Here is a 19,942-nt window from a genome sequence, read left to right as displayed (position 1 = left end):
TGTATTGAGTTAAACCTCATGAACTTGATGCCAAGTATAAGAGGATAATACATGAAGAGCAGTTAATTTAAAAAAGTTTCCAGTGTATGTATTATTTAAACATATTTGCTTAGAATTCAATTGCAAGTATATACTATAATCTATTAAATCTCCTATTAGTGTATTTAAAATTTATCATTATCCATTATCCATCAGGACAATGATAAATATCTTATTCTTTGGATCTTTGCTCAAATACATATTATTACTATAGGATATAGAACTCTTATGGGGTTTTTGTATTATTATCTACATTTTACCAAGACATTTTGAAGACTATATAGTTTCTTTGTTTGTAATAGGAACTCAGTGGAGCTAGTTTAAGAAAAAATGTGGAATTAATTATAAGGATATAAAATGGTTCAGGAAAACGAAGGCTAGGAATTCCAGAAGGAAAAGACAAGAACCAGAGTTAAAAAGCCAATGGGAATCAAGCAGTTGCTTTCTCAGTCTCTCAAACGCCTTCTTCCTCAAACTATGTCATTGCTTTCCTTGTGGATTCCTTTTCTCTGTACTCCTGGCTCTGCCAGAGCATCTTCAAGGTCCACGGATAGGCATTTCTAAGTTTTAAGCCATAGCATCAGGAGAATCTGATTGGCTTAACTAGACCCTCATGTCTAATCAGCTAGGGTTGAGTGGATCATATTGTACAAACAGGGCTGCTGGGGAATCCAAGTTTGTGGTTAAGTTAGCCCTACTCAAAGAAAAGGAGTGTGGTCTGGGAAGACATTCTAAGTGGTGTGTGTACTCTAGTAAATTTCCTCCTACGACAGAGGACGAGCATCTATCTGTAGGTGGGAAAGTAATTTCTTTCCTCCATACCCTCAGATCTTGGTAAGGATGCCTCCAGCTCTCTGAGCTTTGTTATTCCTCCTCAACTTGAGTGATACGAGTGTTTTTATTTTGCTGATGGCATTATATTTTAAACATACATGTTATATAATTTGTACATGTATACTTGTATTATACAATTTATATATGTAATGTGTGTATATCTCTATATTTATGAAGAAAATTTTAGAGACCTGTATTCACTAGACTTAAATGTATTAAGTTGCCAATCTTAGCGCTGTATAAAATGCATACAGAAAATGTTTAATACATGCTTGTTACTATCTTTTCAAGATAGTCTTCCTATCTGAAAAGGCTGGACACAGACAATTATCTGCCCACTTTTAAAAATAGTTGCATGTTTTATGTAAGTCTATGTGTATCCTGCTGAACTGATGTGGTTTGTAAGCTTTTCTTTGATAAGATCTGCTGAATAAAGCATGTACAGACCAAATGTGGTGAGCCTGACACCTGAAAGTGAGAGATGGGGAGCTAGGGTCCTGTGTTGGCTAAACACAGCATCTGCTAGACATGATGAGCGAACAGCCAGCAAGGAAGTGGTTGACGGACCATTTGACCGAGGTGAGAAACTCATCTGCATTTACACTTGTTGCCAGAAGACATACTTCAGCAGGGTGTCTGGTGTAAACATATGAAACTCTAAAATTGCTTTCGTTTGGGAAATTGGATCTCAGCAGAAATACATTGCCGACTGGTTGCCCTAATTCAGTCCATCAAACATCCCCATCGATCCATCCATTCATCCATCTTGTAAACATTTATTGAACAATTACTGTATAAAAGAACAGCAAGAACTATAATTTTAGAAGGAGCATTGGTTGAGTCACACTTCAAAATTTACAAACGAATAGGAAAGCTTTGAGTTAGACACATCTGGATTCACTCTACTGCCTTCTCGCTTTGAGACTTCAGTCAAGCTACTTAATACTCTCTAAACCTCAAGTTCCTCACCTTTAAAGTGATAATAATAAAAATAAAAAAATAATACTTGTACTTATGTCATAAAGTTATTGTAAGGTTTGGAGGAGATACCGTAGGTAATGCTTTTTGCACAGAGCCATAAATATTATGTGCTATTATTTCGAATCATCAAAATGGTATTCATCACCAACCACAAATGAGTTCTCACAAGAGGTCAAATATACATTGTGGAATCTACGGAAAGAAGGTAAATTCTACCTGTCACAAGCTGTCCCTGTAAGAAACTGCTGCACGGGGGATGTGTCCATAAAATAAGACATCCGAAGAAAGAAAAAGCCAGTTTATCAGAATGCTTTGCCTACTTGTTGCCAAATATGACTTGTTTCTTGTTTATGCACTATTATATCCAGGTGGGCTAATTTTTTCACTTTTCATCTGTAGGTTGGACAGCCTGCATGAATGGCTTTAGATCTATAGACCTATGGAATGAAAAATGACAAAAAAAATTCAGAGGGCTTATTCAATTAATAGGTGTTTTTAAAAACTTGCTGAAACATCTATGCTTTATCTAAACACATGTTATAACTGCTTTGGAAATGTATCCTAATTTCTAGTTGAACTCCCTCTGTTTATAAATTCAATCAATGTGTTTTCTTTTATTCTTAAGTGATATCTTCTAAATTAATGAGGGCCAAAACTTTTTCACTGTCTTTGACTTTATATATATATTTTAAAATTTTATTTATTTGCTTTTGGCTTTCTTGGGTCTTCATTGCTGTTTGAGGGCGACTCTCTTGTTGCAGCACGTGGGCTCTAGGCTCGTGGAGCATGGGCTTAGCTGCTCTGCTGCGTGTGGGACCTTCCCTGACCAAGTTCTCATTGTCTTTTAAAAATTGAAGTTTAGTTGATGTACAATATTATCTAAGTTATAGGTATACAATATAGTGATTCACAAGTTTTACAGGTTATACTCCATTTATAGTTTATTATATCTTCCCCATGTTGTACAATATACTTGTAGCTTATTTTTTTTCTTCCCCTGCTGCCTCCCTTCTGAGCCCTGTCTCCAGTTGTCACTGAGTCCTATTGATTTTCTGTGTTCTTCTGCCATGTGATAAGAGAAGTTCTTCCCACCCTTGTTCAGGTCCCCCTTCCCTTGGGCTTTTCCAATTGCCATTGCTTCCTACTGGAACTTCCCTGTTTCCAGACCCTCCTCCTTGCAGCCCATCCCACTCACTAAAACTGCATCCACCTTCCTTAGCCATCACTCTCCTCAAAGGTTTTCCTGTGGAAAGTTATTACGGGATAGATAACACTTGGGCTTCTCGCTGCAGGGTCCTCCATGTGAGGGACTGCCCTTCTTGTCCAGCCTTGACCTTTATCATTCTCAGTTGTGTTTCTGTCTAGACAATTTTCTGTCTTGCAAACACAGTGCTCCAACCTTTCAGCAAGTCTTTGCTCCTGTAAATCATTTCTTCCCTCATTTTTTGACTGTTGTGTGGCTAAAGGGTTCAAAAATGGTAAAATCATTAATATAAAGGTTTAAACTTTTGCTAGCAATTTGTTGTAGGAGAGAAGAGTTCAGATGATCAGTGGATGACATAGAACTTGTGGATAATCTTCTCTGCTTTCAAATGAGCTGGGAACTGTGTGGTTTCCTCAGACTAGAACCTGGGAAATATGGGAGGTTCTGAGAAAGGGATTCTTAATTTAAGGCCCATGGGTTTCTAAGAAGTCTATGGATAAGATTCAAAGAACATACAAACTTACTAAAATTATAAGTAAAGATGCATGCATATTAGCATTGTTTTTGGTGGAAAGCATCCATCACTTTCATTAAGAGAAACAGGACATTTGACAAGAAGAAGCTTTAGTTAGAGGGTTGAGTAGATGAAAGAAGATAGCACGATAAGATAGTCCCTTGCTCTTCTGATTGAAAGAGACAGGGTCATAGGGACATGCTTAAAAAATTAAGAACAGGATTCTGGGATCTTCCCTGATGCTCCAGTGGTTAAGATTCTGTGCTTCTACTGTGGGGGGCATGGGTTCCATCCTTGGTCAGGGAACTAAGATCCTGGCTCCTCATACCCAAAAACCCAAAACCCAAACACAACAACCCCCATGCTCTGCCCCTTAAAAAGAAAAAAAGCAAAGACCAAACTGGATTCTGGAGAGAACTGAGATTTTTTTTTTGATATGGCCACCCTGAATGATTTTAGGTAAAATTGTCTTTGTAGATGAAAAGAAGAACAGAGATCTGTATGTGTTTAGAACATATTGTTGACTCAAGAAATTTGTGATTAGGGTTTAGTTATCTGAGTTTCACGTCTATTATTTTGTATATTCACTTTTTTTTCACTTTCGGATTTTATCATAATTTTTTCCTTTTAATTTTTCATACAGATGTTTTAAAGATGTGAAGCTGATCTATTTTGAAGAGGAGGAAACCTAGGAAAGTGATGGGGTTTTGTGGGGAGGGTGAAGGGTACTGTCTTAGCCGATGGTGTAGTTACTCAGGGGAATGTACTTTCCACAGCTCTGATGGATGTCTGGCTGAAGTCCTTCACTTACAGCCCTCCCACTTCCAGAGATCCATAGCCTAACTAGGCCTTGGTTGTGTTCAAACCCAGGAGAATATAATTCCCTACTGACCTTCTGACAAACCTCTTACTCACTCTTTCTAGATCCTTGGTTCTTAACCAGGAATGAGATGGTGGAGCTTTTACAAAATAATCCCCCACCATACTGCGCACACATATTGTATGGACCATTTGGTTAAAAAAAAAAAAGGATTTTTCACTTGTGTGTGGTTTATCTTTCTAGTAATACTCTTGGCTCTTTCAGGGGTGCTGAAATCAGACCCATAGATTCAAATCCTGGCTGTTCTACAGCCTATGTTATTTTATGTGAAGTATACAAGGCTTGCTGGGTAGCTCAGCTGGTAAAGAATTCGCCTGCAATGTGGGAGACCTGGGTTCGATCCCTGGTTGGGAAGACACCCTGGCAAAGGGAACGGCTACCCACTCCTAGTATTCTTGCCTGGAGAATACCATGGACTGTATAGTCCATGGGGTTGCAAAGAGTCGGACACTACTGAGTGACTTTCACTTCACACGAGCTTGCTAAACCATGGTTCTTCATTTAAAATAGATTAATTGTATTGGATGGTAATGTAACAAACTCATTACAAGCACTGGAAAATAATAGAGATGGATAAGAATTGAGATTGATAATATTTAAGGGTAGAACGAATATACGTAGTTAAGGCTGAAGTATCTGAAACAACGCATCCTACATTTTCCATATACTAAATATCCCAAAAAGTAAGGTTTTTTTTTTTTTTTAAATGAAGGAGATGATTCAGAAATGAATCCAAATTTAACAGAGAGGAATTTGTTGGTAAATTAGGTCCCATGATAGAACTATAAGGTTTAAGAGGAGAATGTCTAACAGGTTTCAGGCAATCAAGTCTAAATAACGGCAGGGAAAGGTTTTTAAATTAAGAGCTATTATTAAAATTATTAAGTGAAGAAGGATGCATAGTTTATATTCCCTTGCAAGAAGATCATTGTTTGTTGGGTTAGCAAAATAGGTTGAAACTATAATTTAAAATGCCGGATCGCAACATGTTAATCTTTGAATGTTAGCGAAATAGATGGATTTGGTGAAGATTATCTTATGACCTATTTTCTAAGGAAATAAAGTTTCAAGTTTACTAACAGAAACTACGCAAATGAAAGTGATCGTAACTAAATAATGACAGAATGAGAGAGGTAAAAGAGTTGTAATTTCCCAACAAAAAGATTTTCCGATTGAAGTTAAAAATCTGACAATTCAATCTCTTTAAGAAATGAAAAAGATACATATCTTTGAAAAGTTAGCAGACAGTTTAGCTTTCAAGACTTGTGAATATAAGAGAAACAGCAAGTAATGGGAACGATATCTTGAGCAATAAGAGCCTTATGAGTCTGAATTTGTCTCCAGGTGGCAATTAAAAAAATAGCCTGGAAAATGCATCAGAGATAAATATTTGGATATATAAGAAGAAACGAAATTGTAACTGGAATTAAATCTTCACTGTTAGAACAATAAAGATTGTATTATTATTTATGTTTAATAAAAATTAAGATATTTATTTAATACTAATGAGGGACAGGGAAGCTTGGCATACTGCAGTCCATGGGGTTGCCAAGAGTTGGACAAGACTTAATGACTGAATAGCAACAACAAAAATGAATACAAATGGAAAAGAGAAAAGGTTGGAAAATATTTTTTTTTTCAAAATGTTAAGAATGATTTACAAAAATGGATATAATTATCAGCTTTGCTCTTCAGATATCTTCGGTGTAGAATTTTGCAGAGGACCAGCATCTTAGCACAACTGGGAGGAAATATCCTCTTTCTTGTGTCAGAGGCCTGGGACTTCCTTGGGTGTCCTTCAGGCATCTGAGCCAAGGACTACCAGGGCCCGGAGGCACGGTTTACCTGTAGCATTCCTGGTTATCAGAATACTGGCCTCCCTGGTTATCAGATGTCAGATCCCCAACATCTCAAATCTTCTGAGATGTTGGGTGTCTTCTTGGAAAGCCTCACCTATCTTTGTTACTTTGATCTAGACAGCAGATGAAAGAGAACTTTGCTGTGGACAAGTTTGATTTGGTTCACAGACCTTGGGTCTAATGCTGTAAGAAGGAACCTGAAATGGAGTGGGCATGGAGAAAAATAGACACAGCTGTATTTTCGTTAAGGAGATGTACTCCACATTTGAATGAGTCTGAAGGATCAGGTTTGAGATCAATTTATTATGCTGGGAGTTAAACTTTCTTGTTGGCCACAGGAAAAGGAGACAGAATATTTAAAGCTACAGATACCAAAGCTTAGGTTGTATTTGCATTTAAGGAGGCTGAATGCACAACTCCTTCAAAACAGGGTCCAAAGGTCACATCTCTCTCACCAGCCACTCTCTGTAGATCTTGAAATGCCATTGTTAGGGTTAAATATCTCTGCCTATTCTCTGGAACTCTCTTTTTAGTAAAATAAGTGACGTTAAGTCAAGCGCATAGTAGAGTGGGTTACTCCCTCTCTCCTGTATTGACTAGGAAAAAAATGCACAGTGTGAGAGAGGTGAGTTAAGCTTTATTTGGGCTAAAAGGATGGCTATATCCTGGGAGGCAGCCTCTCAGAGTTCTGAGGAACTGTTCTGATGTGATAAGGTGGGAGGAGGTCAGTACCAACGAGATTCTGATGAAAAGAATACATGCAACCAGGCACACCTTTTGGCAGAAGGTTTCTGTTAGTCACAAGGAGAAGATGTCTCCATGAATGATTTTAGAGTTTTCCTAGATATGAGAAGATGCAATAAGTTGGGCTCATAAAATCTTCTCCTGAAAATACCTTACTATTTGAGAGTCTGTTCCGCCGGTTTTTCCCAGAGCACAAAGTGCTTCTTTTCTGATCTCCGCCCTGAACTCTTTTCAGGGTGTGTTAAAGGTTAGCAACTGCAATGACTAGTGACTTCATGCTTATGGAACCAGATGGCAACCAGATTAGTTGGTGCTTGATACTCCAAGGGCACCTAGGAAGGGAAGAGAGGAAGCCAGGGATAAAGAGGAATGGGGAAATGGTGCAGAGAAGTGTTGACAGGGCAAGGAGATCAATTTTCCTGCTTCATCCTGTGCTCAGAGACCTGCCCTATATTCCCAGTCCCTGGGCTTGCAGCCTTGTCTAGGGCCTCCATCACCCGCAACTCCTCCTTCAAATTCAGTTCCAATTGCAATGCTGGGAATCCACAGTCACATGCCCAGGACTATTGTTTTTGGCATGGGGAAGCTTTAAAGCAAATAGCATTTCTTTGCACCTTTTGAAAAGGTGGAACGTATACAGAAATGTTCACATAATAAAAAAAGTTCACCTCTTATCCCTCACCTCATAAAAACATCACAATAAACACTATTAGTGTTTTGGTGCCTTTATCTATTGTCACATGTGACGGAAATTAACCTAGATATACAATTTTATACCTGACATTAAAAAAAAATTTAAATAGTATGATATGGTATGATACATATTTCTTTATATGATTAAAAACCTTTGTAAATATGTAAATAATGGGTATCTGAATTTTTCTTCCTGTGGATTTTTCATCACTTGTTTAAAATTTCCATGTTTTTGAGTACTTAGACTTTCTCATATTCTGCTATAATACTGTGATGAACAACTCTGTGGAGCATAAATCTGTCTCCACTTTGGATTATTTCTTTAGGATCCTAAAAATGAAATATATAGAGTATGAGCATTTTTGAGAGCCATGTTATATACTGTTGAATTACTTTCTGAAAACTAGAGTTCCAATTTATACTCCTAGCAGATGAGAGTGCAGTTTCTACTATCAGTTCAGTTCAGTTCAGTCGCTCAGTTGTGTCCAACTCTTTGTGACCCCATGAACCACAGCACACCAGGCCTCCCTGTCCATCACCAACTCCTGGAGTCCACCCAAACCCATGTCCATCGAGTCGGTGATGCCATCCAGCCATCTCATCCTCTGTCGTCCCCTTCTCCTCCTGCCCTCAATCTTTTCCAGCATCAGAGTCTTTTCCAATGAGTCAGCTCTTCGTATCAGGTGGCCAAAATATTGGAGTTTCAGCTTCAACATCAGTCCTTCCAATGAACACCCAGGACTGATCTCCTTTAGGATGGACTGGTTTGGTTGGATCTCCTTGCAGTCCATGGGACTCTCAAGAGTCTTCTCCAACACCACAGTTCAAAAGCATCAATTCTTCAGTGCTCAGCTTTCTTTATAGTCCAACTCTCACATCCATACATGACTACTGGAAAAACCATAGCCTTGACTAGATGGACCTTTGTTGGCAAAGTAATGTCTCTGCTTTTTAATATGCTATCTAGGTTGGTCACAACTTTCTACTATACATATAAAAAATTACTAAACTGAAACCCAGTGAAAAAGAGTAGGGAGACCAGACGGGGGCGCTCTCACACTCTGTGAGGATAGTAGAGACCAACATGTGAAAGAAAGACTTCTTTTCTGGCAAGGAAAAGCCATGGACTCTTGGTTTACTACAGCCCTCCCAATGTTTTCCTCTCTACGTATAAAAGCCACCTCGTTCCCCAGCCTTGAGGGGATTTACCTGTGGCTCATCATGGTTGCAGACTGTGAACTGCAATTTTATACTGATCCTGTATAAACTCGTCTTTGCTGGAGAAATATCTGGCAGTCTGTTTCAGGTCAACAATGCTATTTAATTTGTTGAATGAAATGAATAATAATTATTTATTGAATCCTTACTGGTGTTGTTATCATTAACAATCCAAACTAGAAAAAAAAACACTGCTAACAATACATATCATGCTAATTCATACACAAAAGAATGCATTTAACTGTTATAATTTACATTTCCTTGAAGACTGACATACACAGAAAATTTTTGTGGAAGGAATTATTTCTATGCTGACACCTGGGGCTGTCCAGAGGTGGGCTAGAATTTGTAATTTGTACATGGGAGACTGGCTCAAGACCCGAAGAAAATCTTCTTCTATTAATTCTGAATGAAGAAATTCTTTAAAATGAGCTCAACCTCAAATGGGTACCTCAGAGAGAGCTCCCAAGGCAACTGGCATCTTCAGTGATGAGAGAAAGTCTTTGGGAAATAGTGCTATTTGCAAAGAATGTTCCAACTGACCCACTAAAGTTCTGTATTGACCCACCAACTCCTTCCAGGCACTCTCAGAAGTAGATACTATTATTAGCATCCTTATTTTGTGGGTGAGAAAAATAAAGACTAGAGGGTTAAAGAATGTGCCCAGAATCACACCATTAGTAGGCTGAACAGTTGGGCATGAACACTGCAGTCTGTACATAGAGTCTGATTTCTTCACCACCACGCTGCCTTGCATGTCAGAAATATTACTGAGACAAGGTGGCTGGTCCTATTCTAAGCCTTCTTCACATTCAGTGTTTTTTCTTCTTACTTTGTACTAAATGAGATAATTGTCTGTGACATGCTTTCTTAAAAGTCTCTTCTGCTAGATTTAAGCTCCCTGGGGCATTTTTCAGCCTCATTGACACCCTATCTCTAGGAAATATCATGTACATGTGTCTGTAGACAGTATATACACACTAAGTATTTGTTAGCTGAGTGAATGAATAGCCTTAAAATTATTGTCTTTTTTTTCCAGTAGATGTTTGGCAAGGGGGCCAGATCAATATCCGTGTGGTCAGATAATGGGAGGCGAGGTGGGGGGAGGTGAGCACCAAGTGGATGGGCTACAGGCAGTGGGTGGGGGTCCTACAAGCTTACAGCAGTAGTGCTGGCAGCAGAGGGCAGGCAAGTCGTGGTCAGGTGCCAGGGGGCTGACACAAACAGGGCAGTGGTCGGGGCGTGCAGGGGCAGCTTGGGCCTGGGGCACGCACAGCCCGGCTGCCAGCAGCAGTGGCTCAGGGTCATCGCTGTAGCTCTGCAGCAGCTGCTCGGCACCCCAGTGGGAATGAGCCAGGAGGTGCTGTGCCACGTCGGGCTCCAGGTTCAGCGTCTCCTGCACCTGCCGCACCGTCTGCTCCATCAACCCTTCCACCTCCCGGGGGCTCATGGTGCGGCCCGCAGGCAGCTGGAGGGAAGCCAGGGCAGCCACGGCTTCTGGTCCCAGTGGGTGAAGGTTCTGGCTGCTCCTTCCACATTTGTCCTCACTCACCTCCTTCATTGCCAAGGGCATATCCTTGATGCTATCTTGCTGAATCTGTAAGCACGGACTGGTTTTCCCTGGCCTGGAGAAGAATGGATCCGGATAACTTGGTTTAGTCATGAACCTTTACGTCAGCAGACCTTAGGAAGCATCTAAACCGAAGAAAGCAGGTGTAAGGAGATTAAGGACTTCAGTCAAGGATGAGGCTAGTTTACGGGCTTCCTGCTGTCTCACTCACCAGTCAGTGCTCTTTTCAGGGCAATGCACAGTAATTTTAAGATGTGCTAAGAAATTTAAGCCAATTTTTCTAAATTGGAAGAGCACAGAGGAGTATATGTGAGGGACCAATTTCTCATCTCAGACTCTTCCCTGGTATGATAAGAGGAGGACTCTGAGTGAAACCTCCAGGGTCCCTATAGACCAGCATGGTGCAATCATTTGAACCACATATGGAATTATAAAAATTTTTAAAAAAGAAACAGTGAAATGAATTTTAGCAACATATCTTATTTAACCCAATGTACCTAAAACATCATTTCAACATACCATAATATAAACAAATCATTAATAAGATATTAGAAAAGACAATATGTGCCAACACACTATAATACAATGCCGTACGAAATACAATGGTTAAAGGGAAATACAGTTCAACTAAAACAACAAATTTGTATTTGACAGAAATATTTCACACTGTTTCCATTTTTTTTTGTTTTTTTTGCTTTTTAATGTGCTTATTTTTTAATTGAAAGATAATTGCTTTACAGAATTTTGTTGGTTTCTGCCAAACATCAACATGAATCAGCCATAGGTATACATATGTCCCCTCCCTCTTGAACCTCCCTCCCATCTACACTGCTTCAATTTTAAATTTAAATTAATTAAAATTAAGTACAATTTCGAATCCAGCTCCTTAGTTCTGCTAGCCACATTTCAAGTGCTGAATAGCCACAAGTAGCTGGAGGCTACCATATAGGATGGTGTGATTTTGAAATTCTCCTTGAGTGGCCCTTTGTGATAATAGACGACTCTTGCCGTTTCCTTCTGGGTGGTTGTAATCTATAGATGTCCTGGGCAATCAGACTGGAGGACTTCAGGGAGAAAAAAATTCATTCTTGGGTGCTGCTTGATGTGCGTGGCCATCTGTTTTTTAGTTTGTGTTGGTCTTTTGGGATCTCTCCAAACTTACTTTAGAGAATACTCCATGAGAGTTTGTTCTTTCAAGACAATAAAGTCTAGTTGTTTTTTAAAAGTCAAGTTTCACGAGCCAAATCCTGGTGAGGCCACTTATGGGATATGTGACCTTGTGCAGATGACCTAATCTCTTCTTGCCTCAGTCTTCTCATCTGTATGATGGGGATTGCAATAGTACTTCATGGGGGATATTATAAAGTGACAATGCCTTTATACATGTAAAGTACTTATAAGTGTGCTTGGCACACACTGAACTCTTGGAAAATGTTAGCTATGGCTATTACTTTTAAGCACAAGCTCATGCAATTTCTGAAGGCCAGGGCTCACTGGGTGTCGTTTTATCTGCTGCAGACACCCCAGACTCTCTACCGGGATAATGCATATCACCCTTTAGTTTAGATTTCACTTCTCTAAGGGAAGCCTTCCCTTAATTCTCAGATTGGCTTAGGTGCCCTCCTATGGGCTCACATAGCACCTTTCTCTCTGCTTTTTACAATCCTTACACTCTGAATGTGTTTATTTGCTTGTCTAAATCTGATCTGTGAAGGTATATTTCTATTTTGTTCCCCATTGTATCTTCTAAGCCTGGCATATAATATTCGGTATAATGATAAAAATAATGTTAGTAGTAGTTAGCATTTATTGGGAGAAGGCAATAGCAACCCACTCCAGTACTCTTGCCTGGAGAATTCCAAGGACGGCGGAGCCTGATGGGCTGCCGTCTATGGGGTCGCACAGAGTTGGACATGACTGAAGTGACTTAGCAGTAGCAGCAGCAGCATTTATTAAACATGCACTAATTAAAGTTCACCAATTAAAGCAAACTCCAGGAGACAGTGAAAGACAGGGAAACCTGGCGTGCTGCAGTTCATGGGGTCACAAAGAGTTGCACACAACTTAGCAACTGAACAACAAAGTTCACATAACCCTCAACCGTACGTTTTTGAGGAAGGTACTATTATTTCCATTTCATAAATCAGGAGACTAACCCTTAGGGAAGTGAAAAAAATTTTACAAAGACAGCCAGACAGCAAATGTCAGAGCCAGATTTGAACCCAACTTGACTCTGAGCTCAAATTCTCAGTGGATCATCTGGCATGGGTACCCCACAAACAGTGCTCTCTAGTAGAACCTTAGCAGGTTAGACTAGAATCCCTCATTTCTGGTTCAAAGATTCAAGAGGCTACTTTTTATGCAGTTATACCAATTCTCTGAAATAATCCTCTTTTAGTCTCCTGAAGTTTGCAAATAGTCATTGGCAGCATATTTTATGCTGAAAGGACTGAACAGTATCTTGGTTCATTGAATACTACCATTGACTCTTCAATGCTTCGGCTAAAAATCGAATGGGACTGAAATCTGTGTTTTTTCCCCCAAATTCTTTGGATCTTATTTGTGAACAACTGCTCCTGTTGACTTGGACATAGCTTATTCACTGTGAAAACCTGGTTCAATGTACATCCTATAATTTCTAAATATTTATTAGCATTATTCCCTGGAAATGCTGAGTAAGTGCATGTGTATTATTAGAGTAAGTTCTTCTGTGTTTAAACCCTTGCTGTCAACACTTTAGAGAAGTTCTAGAGAAAAAAGGAAGTTGTCCTACTATTGACCAGGGTTTGACAAAAGTCTGGGCTTAACAAAGGCTGTTGAGAGATGCTCTTATTGATGTTTCAAATGCAAGAAGCATTAAACTAGTGTAAACTATGCTTCCTACTATCAACTGCTGTCATCTGGTGGCAAATGTGAGAAATAGCAGAAAACTTCGCTATCCATAGCAATTTTCTTTTTTGATATTCAGTAAAGTGGATTGGGGCTTCCCTGATAGTTCAGTTGGCAAAGAATCTGCCCGCAATGCAGGAGACCCCGATTTGATTCCTGGGTTGGGAAGATCCGCTGGAGAAGGAATAGACTACCCACTCCAGTATTCTTGGGCTTCCCTTGTGGTTCAGCTGGTAAAGATTCCGCCTGCAATGCAGGAGACCTGGGTTCGATCTCTGGGTTGGGAAGATGCCCGGGAGAAGGGAAAGGCTACCCACTCCAGTATTCTGGCCTGGAGAATTCCATGGACTGTATAGTCCATGGGATAGAGAAGAATCAGACACAGCTGAGCGACCTTCACTTTCACTTTCAAAGTGGATTGAATGTTTTCACTGTGTTTGCCTTTAGCATATAATCAACTTAAGTGCTTATGACAAAGCCAGGATTTATTATAAACTAAACCTCAGCTCATCTTTCTTTAGGCTATAGTAATAATAGCCAATATTGACTGAAAGTGTATCAAAGACCAGGACCTGGTTTTGGTGCTTTATGTGAATCATCTTATTTAATATTTATGTGACTTCTGTGAGGTGGCTATCATTATTATCTTCATTTTAACCCACTGAGGCAACTACTGGTTGAGTAATTCACCCAAATTACACCACAGAGAGGTGGTAGAGCCAGAATCGTAATCCAAGAGATTCTGATTCCTGCATCCACGATCTTTTCTTAATTAAAATTGTTTTTCGTGAAGTATAGTTGATTTACAATTTTGTGTTATTTTCTTCTGTACAGCACAGTGAATCAGTTATACATATACATACATATACTTTTGTTTTTTTTAGATTCTTTTCCCATACAGGTCATTACAGAGTATTAAGTAGAGTTCCCTGTTCAAAAAGCCCAATTTTAAACACTTCCTCTAGTGGTGGTTTATAAGTTAAAAGTTGTACCCATGATCTTAACCACGGCTTTACTGTGGAATCTTAAGCTAAGATAGCCAGAGGAAGAACCAACTGGAGGTGGGAAACTTGAATGTGAATTTTAGCTCCTCTGCCACCTCCTTAGTAACAATTCCTTGTTCCAAAAAAGAAATACCTGTAACTTATATAATAGCGTATACCAACTATACTACAAACACACAAACCAACCAAAAAAGACTCACATCAGCAGGATCTGAACTTGGTCCTGTTCATCTCCTCTGGGTCCCTTTCTGTTTTCCATGAAATCATGGGATTGGACAGCAGTTTTCAAGCTGTTGTTTGCGATATGCTAGTGTTTCCACATGTGATGGGGTCAGAGAGAGAGAGAGGAACAGGAAGGGGGTTCTTGGCCAGTGGAATTGGGACTCTCATGCCTACTCCTTCACATCTTTTACATGACAATCTCCTAATTAACTTTTGGGTTCTACAAATTACATAATGGCTAAAAAATTTTAGAAACAAGAGGATCAAACTCTCCTGGAGACTCCAGAAATACTTGATGGAAGGACCATCCCTAGATAGTTGCAGGTGGGAAGTGTCACCAAGACTGGGTCCCAATGATCTTCAAGAGAAGCAAAAAAAATCCATTCCTATGTGGACAATCCCATAGCACTGTGAAAGACAGTTATTTCTCTAGAGTATTCAGAATATATACTTAGCAATAACAGAGCTCTTTGTCCATCGGGGAGAACCTAAGAGGAAGCCTCTTTTATATTCAGAATAGGGTGCACATTTAAAGGAAAATCCTTCGAGGACTTTTAAAGCTCTTTCTGGGGGAGCATGGTTTAATTCAACAGAAGCAGAAAAGAAACAAAGCAAACTATGCACTATCAATTTTAATGTTTCCAGCAATTTTTTTGCCCACCAAAAATGCATCAATAATTATAAGCATACTTATATCTCATTTTACTTGACCTTGTATTGTCTCAACTAATTGATACTTTGGTTGCTTATAGGATATACAGTCCTTGAAAGTTTTGGTTCTGGGTAATATATTTTACCTCATATGTTGAAATCTGTGCCCATTTAGACCACAGAACCTGGTGCATAGCAGGTATCCAGTAATTGAGGAATATTACTGTTGAGAAATATTATTGTTCTTTCACAAAGGAGCATGCTACATTGGAAACTACCCAATTTAATTCTTTGGCTCTGAGGTCTACTGAATATTCACTTGCTTATAAAGTTGATTTTTTAAGTTTACTGGTTTTCCCCATTTTATGGATATAGAAACTGAGGCCAGGAAAATGACATTATCCCACTGTGTTACGAAAAGTCAGTCAAAGGGAATCAGAACCTAGGTTTTCCTGATGGCTGGATATTGGCTATCTAAAAATCAGTTTCCTGAAAGCCAATTCACCCATCAGTCAATGCACTATGCTTACTTGTTTCTTTTCAAGTATTTTAAATATTCAGGTTTGCGTGATCTACTTTCACAGCTGCATTTTAAGGGGTGTTAAATTGATTCTTTCCTCATCACCTGCCACCACACTTGGATACTGAGGGTAGGGGGAGGTGGAAGCTGAGGAAGGGAGGGGGCTGATAGGGGGCTGATTTATAGACTAAACACTATAAGACATTTTCATTTTCAAGAGTGTACTAATGAGTCATCATGAATATATTCTCTTTTTCCTTCTTTGGATCATGGGATTCTTGACTTAATAAATGTCACTGGTTGGCTTAAGATCTTTTCCCCTTCCTGTTTTTTTTTATTCCCACTTTCTCTTCTCATCTACCCCTATGCTGCCCTCATCTCTGGCAACATTAAAATGAGCTTACTGTGTACCTTTTTGCTTGTTTGTGATCTTCCAGACTGCGTATTGTTTTGTGCACATGTATTAACTTACCCAAATGGTATTGTGTTACAGATCACATTTTGTTTCCATTCAGCTCTCTCCAGAGGCGGTTAGAAGGCATCCAAACTGTTTAGAGCACGTGTTGTCCACTGCTTCTTACCCCGAGGTGCCCACTTCACCCAGCCCCTCCCTCTGTGATGGAGGCAGCCACTGCCCTCTGTCTCTACCACAAGCAAGGCTGCAGTGAACATCCTTGTGCCTGCTCTTTTACAGACTGGATGGGCAGAGCTTTAGGCTGTACATCTAGGAGCAGGAATTCTGAATCATCAGAATTCACATGTTTCTATTCTGAGAGCAAGAATTCCTGATGATTCAGTGGAAAAGTCTATAAATAGATGAGACCCACTTAACCTTCTGTGAAGAAAGAACTGAAAACTGTCAGGGGGTGGGGGGAGGTGTGTGTGGCTGAAAATGCAGCAATTGTTTTTTTTTCCAGAGGAAAAAACCTCTTAATGGGTTTTCATAGCATTAGGGGAATTCATGGGGAGAATGAGGAAGAGTTTTCAGTAGCAAGATTCTGTCAAGGATGTGTATGAAGCTTCTTTCCTTGGACAGAGGATGGTCAGGGCAGGGTCCACGCTGGGTCTTGGGCAGGGAATCAGAGGGTCACTTCATGGGGGTAGAGTCAGTGTTAGAGTTCAGCTCCCCACCGCCCCCGTCAAAGAGCCATCAGCCTTTTACCAAAGTCATGGTCATATTTAGAAGATCTGATTTACAGAAGACCCTCAAACTACATTTCCAATCATGACCTATGCTCTCTCTTCAATATTTCTACTGTTTTGAATGTGGATACCACTGGGGAATAGAAACAGGGGTTGGGACAGAGGACTACTATTTTCATTAAAAGCTTTAAAAATGTGAACTTTGTATATATGCAGCTTTGAGAAAAATAAATATTAAAAAAAATTTTAAAAAACTCTGCTGCTTATTTTTTGTTGTATAAGTAATACCTACCCACTGGGCAAAATTAAGAAAATTCAGAGAACTGCTCCCAAGCTTCACCATCTAGAAATATTTAGGACAGACTATTGTTATAGATGGGCTTCCCAGGTAGCGTTAGAGGTAAAGAACCTGCCTGCCAATGCAGGAGACATAAGAGACACGGGTTTGATCCCTGGGTTGGGAAGATCCCCTGGAGAAGGGCATGGCAACCCGCTCCAGTATTCTTGCCTGGAGAATCCCATGACAGAGGAGCCTGGTGGGCTACTGTCCTCTGGGTCACAAAGAGTTGGACATGACTGAAGCAAAGAGATCCAACCAGTCAGTCCTAAAGGAAATCAGTCCTGAATATTCATCGGAAGGACTGATGCTGAAAGTGAAACTCCTATTCTTTGGCCACCTGATGGGAAGAACTGACTCATTGGAAAAGACCCTGATGTTGGGAAAGATTGAAGGCGGGAGGAGAAGGGAATGACAGAGGATGAGATGGTTGGATGGCATCACTGACTCAATAGACATGAGTTTGAGTAAGCTCCGGGTGTTGGTGATGGACCGGGAGGCCTGGTGTGCTGCAGTCCATGGGGTCGCAAAGAGTCGAACATAACTGAGCGACTGAACTGAACTGAAGCAACATAACACACATTGTTAACCAAAGCAATGTGACTCACATTGTTATAGATTCTTTCATATTTTCTCAACATGTACATAGACATATTTTTTCAAACAAAAATGAATCATGTCATTTTGCTTTAGTCACTTAAGAATATAGCTTTAGAATAATCTCCTTAGTCAAGGGGTGTTCATTTGATGCTATGTGAACTGGAATCCCTTTGTTTCCAAGTGACAGAATTTCAGTGTGTGTGTCTTCAGGAAAAAGGGATACAGGTTACAGGAACCAGGCCTTGGGATTAAGTAGACGCAGGACTTAAATGCTTCCAGGACTCTCTATCTCTTCTCTCTTTGGTGGCTTTTTATGTAATCAGTTCATTTTTCTCTCTTGCTGAACACAGGCAGAAAATATTGGGACCTGTTGTGCAATTTCACACCTTTCCATTTGAACTCTCCAAAGAAGTGTATCCCTGATTTTTATGGACCTCAAATCCAAAGTCCCACAAAAGGGCACACTAGGACGCTGTGTGGTCAGAAAAGGCTCTCACAGAAACCTGGTGAGTGAAGTGGAGGAGGAATTTTAAGAAGAACGGACGAGGAAGAGAGACCACTATTAACAGAAAGGGAGGATTCAGAGCAGAGAAAGTAATAGCATCTTCCATAGATATGTGAGGATAAGCTATACTCTAGTGAGTATTGGGATTTCCTGGAGGCTGGAGGCTGGCCTCTACCTGGAGACGGTAAAGAGTCTGCCTGCAATGCAGGAGACCTGGGTTCAATCCCTGGGTTGGGAGGATGCCCTGGAGAAGGGAACAGCTATTGACTCTAGTATTCTTGCCTGGAGAATTCCATGGACAGAGGAGCCTGGCAGGCCCCAGCCCATGGAGTCACAAGGAGTCAGACATGACTGAGTGACTTTCACTTTCAGTGAGTACACACCAATATTCACTCTACTCAGCAATGTAGTAGCTGCCCATTGGCCAAAGTCTTACCAGCACTGGGACTATTGTCAACAAGAGCTTCATCTTATGGGATTTTTATGTTCCGAATTCCTGTGCAATAGATGGCCCTGGCACTACTTCCCATCATCTCCTCCTGGGGAAGAGCACCTTCAGCACTTTCTGCTTGTTGTCTCCCTCTTAGAGATAATGCTTGCCGGATGTGGGGGTGGGGGCCATTTTGAAGGTGACCCAGAGCTGTCAATTTTGACCACTGTGACGTTGCCATGTGCTTTTCTCTTCCTGGCACAGGTATGATGACTATACAGGAACATACACAAAAGGACACAGCAGCAAGAGCAAAACCACATGCCCCGGTGGGTGGCTTAACCTAGATTTTACCCTGAAAAGCGACCATGGCAGGATGAGCAAGCCCAGCCCTCAGGCACGATGCCCGGCTCTGACTGAGCTTGACTCCTGACTAACGCACAGTCTGGTCTTGCGGGACTTTTGGGCAAAGATGTCAAGACCATTCACAGTTACCAGAAAAAATGCTTTCTGAAGGGTTCTGCCTTTCTTTTTGGTGGCTGGTTTTGGACGCAAGGATACTTTTATTTTCCTCTTCTGGTTTTATGAAAATCAGACAGAAATGTAAATTTCATATTCTCAGGGGTTGAGTACAGTCATGTTCTCAGGGGCTGAGCCAGGGTGGTATGCTGAGTTTGGATGCTCTAGTCTGTGGCTAGAGCTGCTTCCAGAAAGATGCAGTGGCCAGTGAAATGGAGTAGGACCCTGTGAGGCTCCAGGGCACAAAAGCCTTTCTGTGTCCTCCTGCTTGACCATTTCTTGACTGTGCGTAATAGCCTTCATTCTGCCTCCATGATCTTCCCTGAGTTCCAATAGAAGAGGTTCAAACAATCGCCAATTAGGAAAGGGAGGGGATACAGAGGAGGAACAGTCAAGAAACAACAGTGCAGCCTTGGAGTAAAGCTCTGGTTCCCCTTCAAGGGATAAGTGTGTATGTGTGTGCTCACTTGTATCTGACTCTTTGCGACCCCAGGGACTATAGCCCAACAGGCCTCTATGTTCATGGGATTTCCAAGCAAGAATACTGGAATGAATGGGTTGCCATTTCCTCCTCTAGGGGGTCTTC

This window comes from Giraffa tippelskirchi, chromosome 8, assembly GCF_054371585.1.
Source record: "Giraffa tippelskirchi isolate mGirTip1 chromosome 8, T2T-mGirTip1v1.2.pri, whole genome shotgun sequence".
In the NCBI taxonomy this organism is placed as follows: Eukaryota; Metazoa; Chordata; class Mammalia; order Artiodactyla; family Giraffidae; genus Giraffa; species Giraffa tippelskirchi.
The sequence above is the reverse complement of the archived record's forward strand: the minus strand, read 5'-3'. Positions refer to the sequence as shown.